General features: G+C 39.6%; 1 protein-coding gene across 1 annotated transcript in view; it reads left to right on the top strand.

Moving 5' to 3' along the window:
* Window positions 1–1,345: 1,345 nt before the first annotated feature.
* Window positions 1,346–10,512, top strand: part of mef2d (myocyte enhancer factor 2d) — a 67,244-nt gene continuing 58,077 nt past the window's right edge. Inside the window, exon 1 of the mRNA XM_061232230.1 lies at window positions 1,346–1,531. The gene's annotated coding sequence lies outside the window, so the exon portion shown is untranslated. The remainder of the gene's footprint in view (window positions 1,532–10,512) is intronic.

Raw genomic sequence — 10,512 nt, 5'->3', positions numbered from 1 at the left:
TTGGGTAGACTGCATTTCCTTCGTTTTTGGAATTGTGGAATTGTTATAACAAATAACAAATAATTAATAACTAATCCGACTATTGGAGTTTAAATATTGTTTCTACTGTATTTTTTTACTTTCTCTATGACCACAACAGTGACATCTCCAAGTAGTCTAAAAAATGTCACCAATGGTGGTCAAATCATTGATATCATGTATTACCATGATGCCAAGTTGATTTTAGATTATTTCACGTGCCTCTGTTTTGTTTTAATGAATGGCCTTGTTAAGTAAAATGAAACAGGCATTAGGAATATTTGCGATAACCAGTTGACAAACTGTGACATGATTAGTTCACAAACAATTGATAGTATTACTTTATATACACTCCATGTGCACGTTATTAGGAACACCTGTACACCTACTTTTGCATGCTATTATTTAATCAGCCAATTGTGTAGCAGCAGTGCAATGCATATGATGCAGGAGCTTTAGTTAATATTCATATCAACCATCAGATGTGATCTCAATTACTTCGACTGTGGTTTGATTGTTGGTGCCAGATGGACCGGTTTGAGTATTTCTATAACTGCTGATCTCCAGAGATTCTTGCACAACAGTCTCCAGAGTTTACTCAGAATGGTGAGAAAAACCAAAAACATCCAGTGAGCGGCAGTTCTGCGAACAGACATGCCTTGTAGATGACAGAGGTCAATGGAGAATAGCCAAACTGGTTTAAGAAAATAAACGCTATGGCAATTCAGATAACCACTCTGAACAATTGTGGTGAGCAGAAATGCATCTCAGAATGCATTACACATCAAACCTAGAGGCGGATGAACAGCAGAAGACCACTTCTGTCAGCTAAGAACAGAAAGCTGAGGCTGCAGTTGCCACTGGCTCACCAAAATTTGACAGACTGATGAATCTGCTGCTGTTTTCAACATCTTGTGGAATCCATGCCACAAAGAATGGAGGCTGTTTTGAGAGCAAAGGGAGGCCCTACGGAGTATTAGTATAGTGTCCCTAATAAAGTGCTCAGTGAGCGTATACATCGCTATCTATGAGGTTACAGTGGGTTGGAACCAACATTTTACACTTTTAATTGAAACGCTTCTTAACTAAACCAAGCCTAATTGACAAGGCGGAGGGATACGCACACTCCATTCTAACAAGACCGCCCCCCCCTTCCTCCTCCCCCCCCATATCCCTCCCACTCAGTTTTACACACAGTTCTTCATGCATTTCTTGTGATTGGATAAAAAACATCAGTGCCTGGTTTTTATTGGTTAAGCATACGTCATTCATAACGCGCTGCCAGCCAAGCTAGATCGCACGCCCCTTCTACATTGTATCATTTGACTGAACTAAGTAGTTACCTTGTAACTGCAACAGAGAAAGGGGATTTTTTTGTATTCATATATACTTCTGTAGCAAGCGAGAAAAACAAAAAAATTGTTGATCACTATTGCCATCCTCTTGTTTTATTTAGCTGTAGTTATTACAGTCCGACTGTTTAACCTCACTGATGTGGAAACACCATTCTTCGGTAAGTCACTAGCTAGACAGCTAAGTATGTTTGCTACCTAGCTTGCTGACTAGCTAATGCTGTTTTCGATTCTAATGACGGCTCGCTTTCGCAAGGGGTTCTTAAAACGTTACCCAAGTTTGTGAATGTAAAGTGCATGGTAGATGCCTTGCCAGCTTGGTGGTGTTTTGATTTTTCATAACTATACGACTGTTCACGTCCAATTGAATTTTTATTTTGAGTGACAAGCTTGTACTTGGAACAGAGTTAGTTTTGTACAGTAGTAGCAGCTAGCGAACAAGCTGTCCATTTTTGAAATGTGTTTAACGTTAGCTAGCTAGCTTTAATGCTAACGTTAATGGATTTTATCACATAAGGAACTTAAATTGTTGATAGCCAGATAGCAAGCTAATTTTAGCTACAGCAGTGTACACTTAAAAGGCTAGCCTACCTAGGTTCATACTACGGAGTATCTAATTCGCTCGGTAGCTATAATTTCTTCGTTAACGTTAGACTAGATGTGCGCAACAGTCATGACAGGTCAGGATTGTAGCTGTCAGAATAACTGGCTATGTAGCTATCGTTAGCAAACTAGCGCGGTATGCTCAACTCAGATGTTATGGATTTGTCATATCATACTCGCTAGCCAGCTACGATAGCTGGCTGAATGGTGAAAAAATCTTATTTCACATTGCTAGTTAACTACCTAAACGTAGGTAGTGCGCTCTTAGCGACCTTTATATTTTCTTATTTGATATAATTAACTTAGCTAGTTAACTTACAGCTGTTGTTCACTTTATTGATGATGTGCTGGTTTGACTAGCTGCTAAATTAAGGGTAACTTTGCTAGACTAGCTGACTATAGCTAGTATAAAGTAGCTAGGTTAGCCTAAGTTTTTTGTGGAACTGACAAAGACTATTTTCCCTCAACAGAGTAGGTTAATGTTTATTAACGCATGTCATATAATATTAGCTAGAGAAAAAGTGGAAGCTGTGCGAGCTAGCTTTTCCAACTATAGGAACGCTATTTGGGCTCCACTAGAACATAAAGATTTAGCTAACGTTATATTTGGTTAGAATAATGCTGTCACAGTTTCAAACGACAGCCTGTCAGATGTTTTTGAAGCCCCAACAGAACCACGGTGGTGTACGGCTACACCATGCTTAACGTCATTTTGATTCAATATGTTCGGCTGTATTTATGTCTGTTGTATTTTTCTATCTAGGTTATAATATATATATATATATATATATATATATATATATATATATATATATATATGTTTTTATCATTCAGATGATTACCCAACGTGAAGTTCAGATTGTAGTGATTAATAATAATAATACTAATAACACAACTATTATTATTATTATTATTATTATTATGATTATTATTATTATTATTATTATTATTATTATTGTTTTTGTTGTTATTATTCATATCAGTATCAGAAGTCATAGTAGTCGCGTTGTACATTTTGTTATAAGTATTACATTTGTTTAAATTATAATTCTATGATGTATAGAAATATATTTGTCCAACCGATAAGGGCTTTGGCTGCAGTATAACAACAACAACAACAACAACAATAATAATAATAGGCTAATAATAATAATAATAATAATAATAATAATATTAGTGTTGTTGTTATTATTATTGTTATTAGTATTACTGCTTCTGTATTCCCCTTTTGTCAGGCAGTGGTGAAGGGACTGAAATTCTTCAGTTTGAGCAGTTTACTTCTGATGCACATCTTTATCACATTGCTTGCAGTTGGCTTTCACAAACCCCTCAAGCTTGGAATGATTTCCTGTTGTGGGACTGTGTTTTAGAGTGTCATAGACTACTGTCCCATGCATTTTTCATGAAGTGTCTATTGTTTTGTCAACATGCTTCTAACAGCACATGTAGTTAGTAGCCCTGGGCTGCCACTGATATCAAATGTTCGAGCCAGAGAAACCAGGATTCAGTTCCCACTTGCTTTTCTCTTAGTCACCACGAGGCAACTCTATGGAGGCACTAGGCTGGGATTAATGAGCATATTGAAAAGCCATAGATGAATCGTGTAAAACCTGAAAGGGAGGAAGTGAACAAACACAACCTAGCCCTTTTAATGCAGGAGCTCGTTAGCCGATGAGTGCCGTGCTAGTGCAGTCAGGTGGTGAGTCGTGATTCTCAGCAGGGTGTCCTATGGCAGTCTCTGTTTTTTCAAACTCACTTCACCTAGCTGCACCTATGTGGAGGGCCTCAGAACATAACGGATTCCTGAGCATGATTGGACTTCTTAACTTGGTGCAGGCTTCGCCACTATCTACAGACTAGTCTGCTTCATGCAGTTTTCTTTCTCTGCACAGTGGCTCCTAACTGGCTGTAACGTGCATGTTGCTAAGCAGCTGAAATGGAAAATGTCCCCCAGCCTCCACTTGTACATAATATAGTTGCATCCATATCTCAGTTCTCGTACAACGTCGCAAGCTGATTGTAGCCTAATTTATACAATATATTTGAATGTTCTGTTTATCTTTGGAAATGACAGCTCCACTCTGAACTTGGCCAAAACCAATGGCCTAGAATCCGCTGGGGGGAAATTCATTTTTTCAAATTAGACCATTGGAATTCAGATAGTAAGTTACAGTACATAAAAACAACAACAACAAAAAAGTATTATTAATACTGTGATTGGTGCTAGCAGCTACTTCTGAAGAAAGATTTCCTTGTAGTGATTGTGATATATAGTTATCTTAGCCTTAGTTGAATGCACTCACTGTAAGATGAATCTGGATAAGAACATCTACTAAAGGATTACAATTGGACTTAATATGTGACATCCTCTTATCTTGCTGTGGCATGCATTATGCCATTTGTGTCCAGTCGAATTCATAATTGACATAAAGTGTTGCTTGCTCTTATATTGTCTTTGATCATTTGTACCCTCTAGCCCAGAATCAAACTGAAGAAAACCACTGAAACTACTAAGAAAATGTGAACCATTTAAAGAGGTGGATCAGTATGATAAATAATAAAATTGACCTAAATAAAGGAAGGCTGTTACTAAAAGTCAATTTACTATCCAGATGTTCTGCTTGTTGTTCCTAATTCTGTACAAAAAAGTACATTTTATAAATAGAAAACATGAGAAGCTGTTTAAGCCGAGGACATGACCAAGCATATCACTCAAATGTGCAAGACAATATGAACGGCGTGTCATGGTAGAGCAAGAATGCCAATGTCATGAGAAACATGAGGTCCTTTGCCATACACAGTATGCACAGACAATCAAAGTCATCTGCCAGCTGCTGTGGGTTTGAAAGGAATGTTTTAGAGGCTCGTTGGTGCTCTTTCCTGACACTGTCTGCACTGGAGACCCAGCATGCCCAGAACAAGGGTGCATTTTCACAGAGTTGCAGCAGCAGAACCCCAGCGGGGTTCATGCGACTGCCAAAATGCAGCCCAGACAACGCACTGTAATGGAAGTGTAAGTAGGAGTGACTGAGACAGCAGGCCAAAGACTTGTGAAGGGTTGTGACGCAGAGGTTCCTCAAACCTAAAATGATACAGTGCTGTACTTTTTGTCTATGTAGCCCAGCCGCAGAAACGGAGTTTGGTTTCCATTCATTCTTTTACTTGAAAATACTAAACCGGCACCTTGCATGGCAGCCAATCGGCGTTGGTGTGTGAGTGTGTGTATGAATGGGTGAATGAGAAGCATCAATTGTACAGCGCTTTGGATAAAGCCGCTATATAAATGCCAACCATTTACCATTTACCAGATTTACTCATTTACTCATTTTAATTGATGCAGTAATGGACTGTTTCATCAATGAATGGAAAATGGTAAATGGCAGGCATTTATATAGCACCTGTACAAGTAAGCGCTGTACAAGTGATGCTTCTCCATTCACCCATTCATACACACACTCACACACCGACGGCGAGTGGCTGCCATGCAAGGCCCCGACCAGCTCGTCAGAAGAAACAGCAACTTTCCACCGAAATACGCAATATCAGAGATGGTGTTATGGAAAAAACACTGAAAGTGTGCATTAGTCTAAACAAAGCTAAAATTGCTCAGAATATGCTATTTCCTTATAGTTATAGACTGTGAATCATTTTTGATGAAGGCTTATGGCATACACAGGAAACCATGGTAGTCAAGAAAGGAGGCCTCATTTAGTGAACCATGTCTCAAAATGTATCCCCTGAGAGGGTCTTGATTTGTTGATTTAATTTGTCTTTGCTCTTCATGCACTTGCAGTGGGTTATGATAGTCTTGTATGTTGTTCAAATATTTGTGCGGCCTCAAATAACTAGTGCTTTGCAAATTGACAAATTAACCAGCAGTTTTGTGTCCATGCCATTGCTGCTGCTTTATAGCTTCCTGGTGCAAGGCAGGTGTAGCAGGGTTTAGCTTATCACCGGATGTGTCATGATTCAGAGGGCCAGTGTACAAAGTCGTTATAGAGGGGGCGGATTTAGAAGACAACAAGGAACACCAGCCATCCAGGGATAAGGATAAAGAAACGGTCAGTTTAGCCCAAGGTCCACAGCGTCTTATAAAAGCTGCGCAGTGCAAGGTTTGTGATCCCACTCACAATATGGTAGTAGTGAACTTCCATGACCCTTCCAAATGTATTATTTCCCTGCAATGAAATGTTGTTGTTAATCCACAGTTTGAGTTTGAGGGTCTTAACTGTTACACAGTATAGCAGAAAATGGAATCAGTACAGATCAGGTTTTGATGTTGATGGATTAAACCACTGTATATCAGTAATTGTATACAGGCTGTTTCCAGAAGTTCACAAATGCTAATAAATTACTTGAATTAATTTCGAGATTTGAACCAGTTGATGCACAGGCCTATTGGTTGCAAAGACCATCTTTTCACATGGCCCTCCAGGAATGGAGTGTGAGAACCCTGCTGTAGATAACTCATTTGATAAACTAATGATCAGACTTTCTTTAATCTCTCTTGAACCAGCCACGGGGAAACAACAGAACAATGAGAGGCTATCCTTGCTCTGTGAACTCCCAGCCAAGTGTGCCTGGTGCCATTAGCTGAACCTGCTGCTCTCGAACAAACGTGTCGGCTCAGAATGAGCCCTGCTTGCTACTTTGTCATGGAAGGATTAGGCCTGCAGCTCAGAGCGAGGCTAGTTCCCCTCATCCAGAATGAAAACCTCTTTACCTCAACTAATCTTTCCTCCAACAAGCTCTTAATTGAGCCAGCGTCAGCCTGAATAGAGGATTTAAATATCAATTAAGGTAATGAAGTGCGCACTGAGTGGAGGAGCTATGGTAGAGGGCAGCAGAGGTGAGGCTGAATGTATTTCTGTCTGCGCACTGGGTGTGCGCCACCCAACAGGGCCGGGGGACCACTGGACAATACAGGACCTGTGCAGTTCTGAGCCACAGATAAAAACACATTTCAAATAAGTATTGAGCAGGCTGTGCGTAATATGGCCAGCATAAGATGCTACTTGGACCCTTTTCTAGTGTCTACTAAAATATTTCAGTGAATTTTCACCAGCTTCTGCTTCTTAATGAGTTTAGTGAACTGGTGATAACTGATGGGTGCTGCGTTCACTGTTTGAATGACAGCAACCAAATGAAAGCCTCTTCAAAATAAGAATACATACAGAAGGACTGTCTGTGTTTGCCAGGCATGTGAAACCCAGCTTAATTCTCTGTCTATGTGTGGGTGTGTGGCTGGTGGCATTGAGGGAGTGGCTACTTTGGAATGACAGTTTTGCAAATGGGTGCAGCCAACTCTGTGACCTCAGTCATGGAGACGAGGAGGGCAAAATGGTGTGTGGAGAAGGAGACACTCCAACATTTAAATGACTTGTATCTCCCGGGCACTCCGGCTGCTGTTCGTCACCCCTACAGCACTGCTTCCCACTCTGCCGTTTGTGTTCCTGTGAGAACTCCGGCAGGCATTTGGGGTTAAGTGTGTTTTAAGCGCTACTTTATTCATACATTTTAATGATCTAATGTCCTGGTTAAGAGTTTCTACCCTGTCCACAGAAAGTTCCTTCCCAAACCAGGTCATATTAATGACTGTCAATTAGGCCATCAATTATTTATCTCTGGAATGCAGAAATACAGAAATATGTGCAGTGCGAGTAAGTGTTGTGTGGTAAGACTAATGTCCTCTCTGGGGGAATGAGCTTTCTGCTTTACGCTGCCAAAATTGGGATAAGCTCCAACCTTTCGAGCAGTGTAGGCGCTGTTATACTGTAATTACAGATTCATCTATTATTTTTCTTAAACCCCCCCTCCCAAAAAAAACAAAACAAATTCTGTTGATAAGAGTTCACTCTATATAGGCCTATATGGGTATATACACTCAGTGACTCACTTTATTAGGTATTTATTAGACTTATTAAGTCTTCTGCCAAACCAAACCACCCTGTCTGGCACCAACAATGATTCCAAGGTCAAAGTCACTTCAATCACATTTCTTCCCCATTCTCACATTTGATGAATCGCATGACCGGGTTTTCATGCTTTTATGCATTTAGTTGTTGCCACATGATTGGCTGATTAAATATTTACATTAACAAGCTGGTGTACAGGTCTACCTAAAAAAGTGGTCACTGAGCTTATGTAACAAATTGTACTACGTAAGTAGGCTAATATTTGATTAACTGTCTTAAGTTCCAGGCTCTTGAATCCAAAAGAAATTACTTGAGACGAGTCTCCGATTAAATGGTCTTTGTTTAAGGCATTCCAGGCATGTTGTCATGGAAAAAATAGCCGACACAATTCACATTCATATTTATGAGAATCCATGTTTTTTAAACGGTGAAGGTTAAGCGGCTGGCTAAAGCGAAATGCAAGGAATGGAAATAATTCTGAAATGGGCAGGAAAGAAGGCAGCATTGGAATAAACTCCAAAGTGCCGCAGTGTGTTTCTCAGATAAGAGTGTGTCTGACCTGGATTAATCTGGTGTCTGAGCCCGGTGCACTGCTTTGCCCTGTGCGGTTCATGAAGCACAGAGATTACCGTCCTGATCTACATCCTCCCTTTAAAAGCACATTGCTTCCTTATTGATGGGTACAACTGTAAAGGCTATCTCTTTCAGTTTATGGCTGATTTCATTGGAGTGGCATACTATTGCCACTGTAACAGGAGAGCAGAAGCACAGGACCGCAGTCAAAGGTTGGGTTGTGTGTCACTTTGGGGTCATATTTTCATTTTTCTATTGAACAGTTCAGTCTTGGGTCTTGTTGCTTCATGTAGGCTAGTTTCAGTGACATTTAGATAAGGGTTTCTTACATGTAAAATAATGTCACATATTTGTTTTTTCATGCCGGATTTTATTAATACACTCAATTTATGTGTCATCTTGCTTTTCCCTCCTTCTTAAAGGAAGTCCAGGAATAGACTGTTTAATGTGCTGTACCCTTATGGTGTAACAGCAGTTATTTTTAAGTGGTGAATAACACTCAGCCTCTAGGTCATGTTGATCAGTTATTTTCACGTCACTGGGCATCCCCAGTTTGTTTAGTCTGAATGTAGCCTACAACATATGTTTTGTTTTCTATTTTAAGCACTGCTGTTTTCCCACACCACAATATGGTGGGATGTAAATTAGCACAGTATTTGATTCATTTTATGTAGATGGAAATTAGCTGTATTTTAATCAGGCTATTCTATTTCTTGCTCTAGCTACATACAGTAGTGTTTTCTGAGGAACTGTGGCCATATTGTCCAAAGCACTGCAGTTGTACTGCTATTTCATATTCAGTTTTAATCATCAGTTATACATGCTTATCATTTACACTTTCAATCGGTCCAAAGGCAGCCTTTTAACACAGCATAGTTTCATTAGTGTGGGATAAAATGATGTAGTTCTTCTGTGGTTGCTCACGGGAGATAACATTGAAGATTTATGTTCCTGAACCAGACCTCTACCGAATCATTCAGTAAGCATTTGCAGTTTTGAACCGGCATTGTGCCAAATGAGCCCATCCTTCCCATGAGCCTCCTTTTCAAAAAGAGTTTCCTCAAACCTGATTCTGTTTGACTGGGCTATCACAGAAGTCAGTCCCATTGTGCATGGTTGCTTTCAGTGCTCCTGGAGAATTTATAGTTGGCTTTTCCACTATCATAATAAAAACCATAAAGCATTATTTGGCATATTGATTTGCACTGCTTTGGCAAATTAATGAGCTAATCCATCAAATGGAAGGTGCATCTGGATTCACTGAAACACCTGTTATACATTCCAAAAAGCAGACTAGGTCAGCCATTATTAGTATTAGTGTGCTATTTCACACTGTACTGAATGCAGATAAGTGTGTCAGATGCTGTATTTAAAGTACGATCAACACTAACAACAATCAAATCAACTGACCAAATAATACTAACAGTAATGTCATGGTTTCATTCACACTTTTTTGTATTTCATAGGCAACAACAAAAACTGGCTGCAGTACAGTCAAAATGGAAATTAGGATAACAGTTTTTGTTTATATGCTGAAAGAAACATTGGATAATAACATTGGCGAAACTCATGGAAAGTTGTTCAGACTTGGGAAGTGACACCTCTGTATTCTTGTAAAGAAACAGCATTTGATTCCAGGTTAGTGAGAAACGGCTTTGAAACGGTTATGTCTTCAGGTTGGGGTCCATTAAAAACAGTGTACTGGACTACATGGATGTTGCCATTGGTGTCACCTTACACAAGCAGAGACAGCTGCTCAACCCTTAAAGGGGTAGTCCCAGAAAAAGAAGTGTTTGATATCATTCTCAGGCTTTGGTGCAGTGTTGTGTCATTGTTGGAACATAAAGCATTCAGCATATAAAATGTAATTGTTACATTTGAGCCAACCGCCAGTGCAGGGAGTTTAATGTCCTACTCAGATTCACTTAAAATCTGGAAGTGCTGAACGAGGAATATGTAATCTCTACCCACTCTGTTTATTTAAGTCATGCATTTCTCTAAAAATACTCTGATCACAAAATTAAATTCATCTAGTCTCTCTCAGATCAGAG

The sequence above is a fragment of the Conger conger genome, chromosome 1 (genome assembly GCF_963514075.1).
Source record: "Conger conger chromosome 1, fConCon1.1, whole genome shotgun sequence".
In the NCBI taxonomy this organism is placed as follows: domain Eukaryota; kingdom Metazoa; phylum Chordata; class Actinopteri; order Anguilliformes; family Congridae; genus Conger; species Conger conger.
The sequence above is the reverse complement of the archived record's forward strand: the minus strand, read 5'-3'. Positions and strand labels throughout refer to the sequence as shown.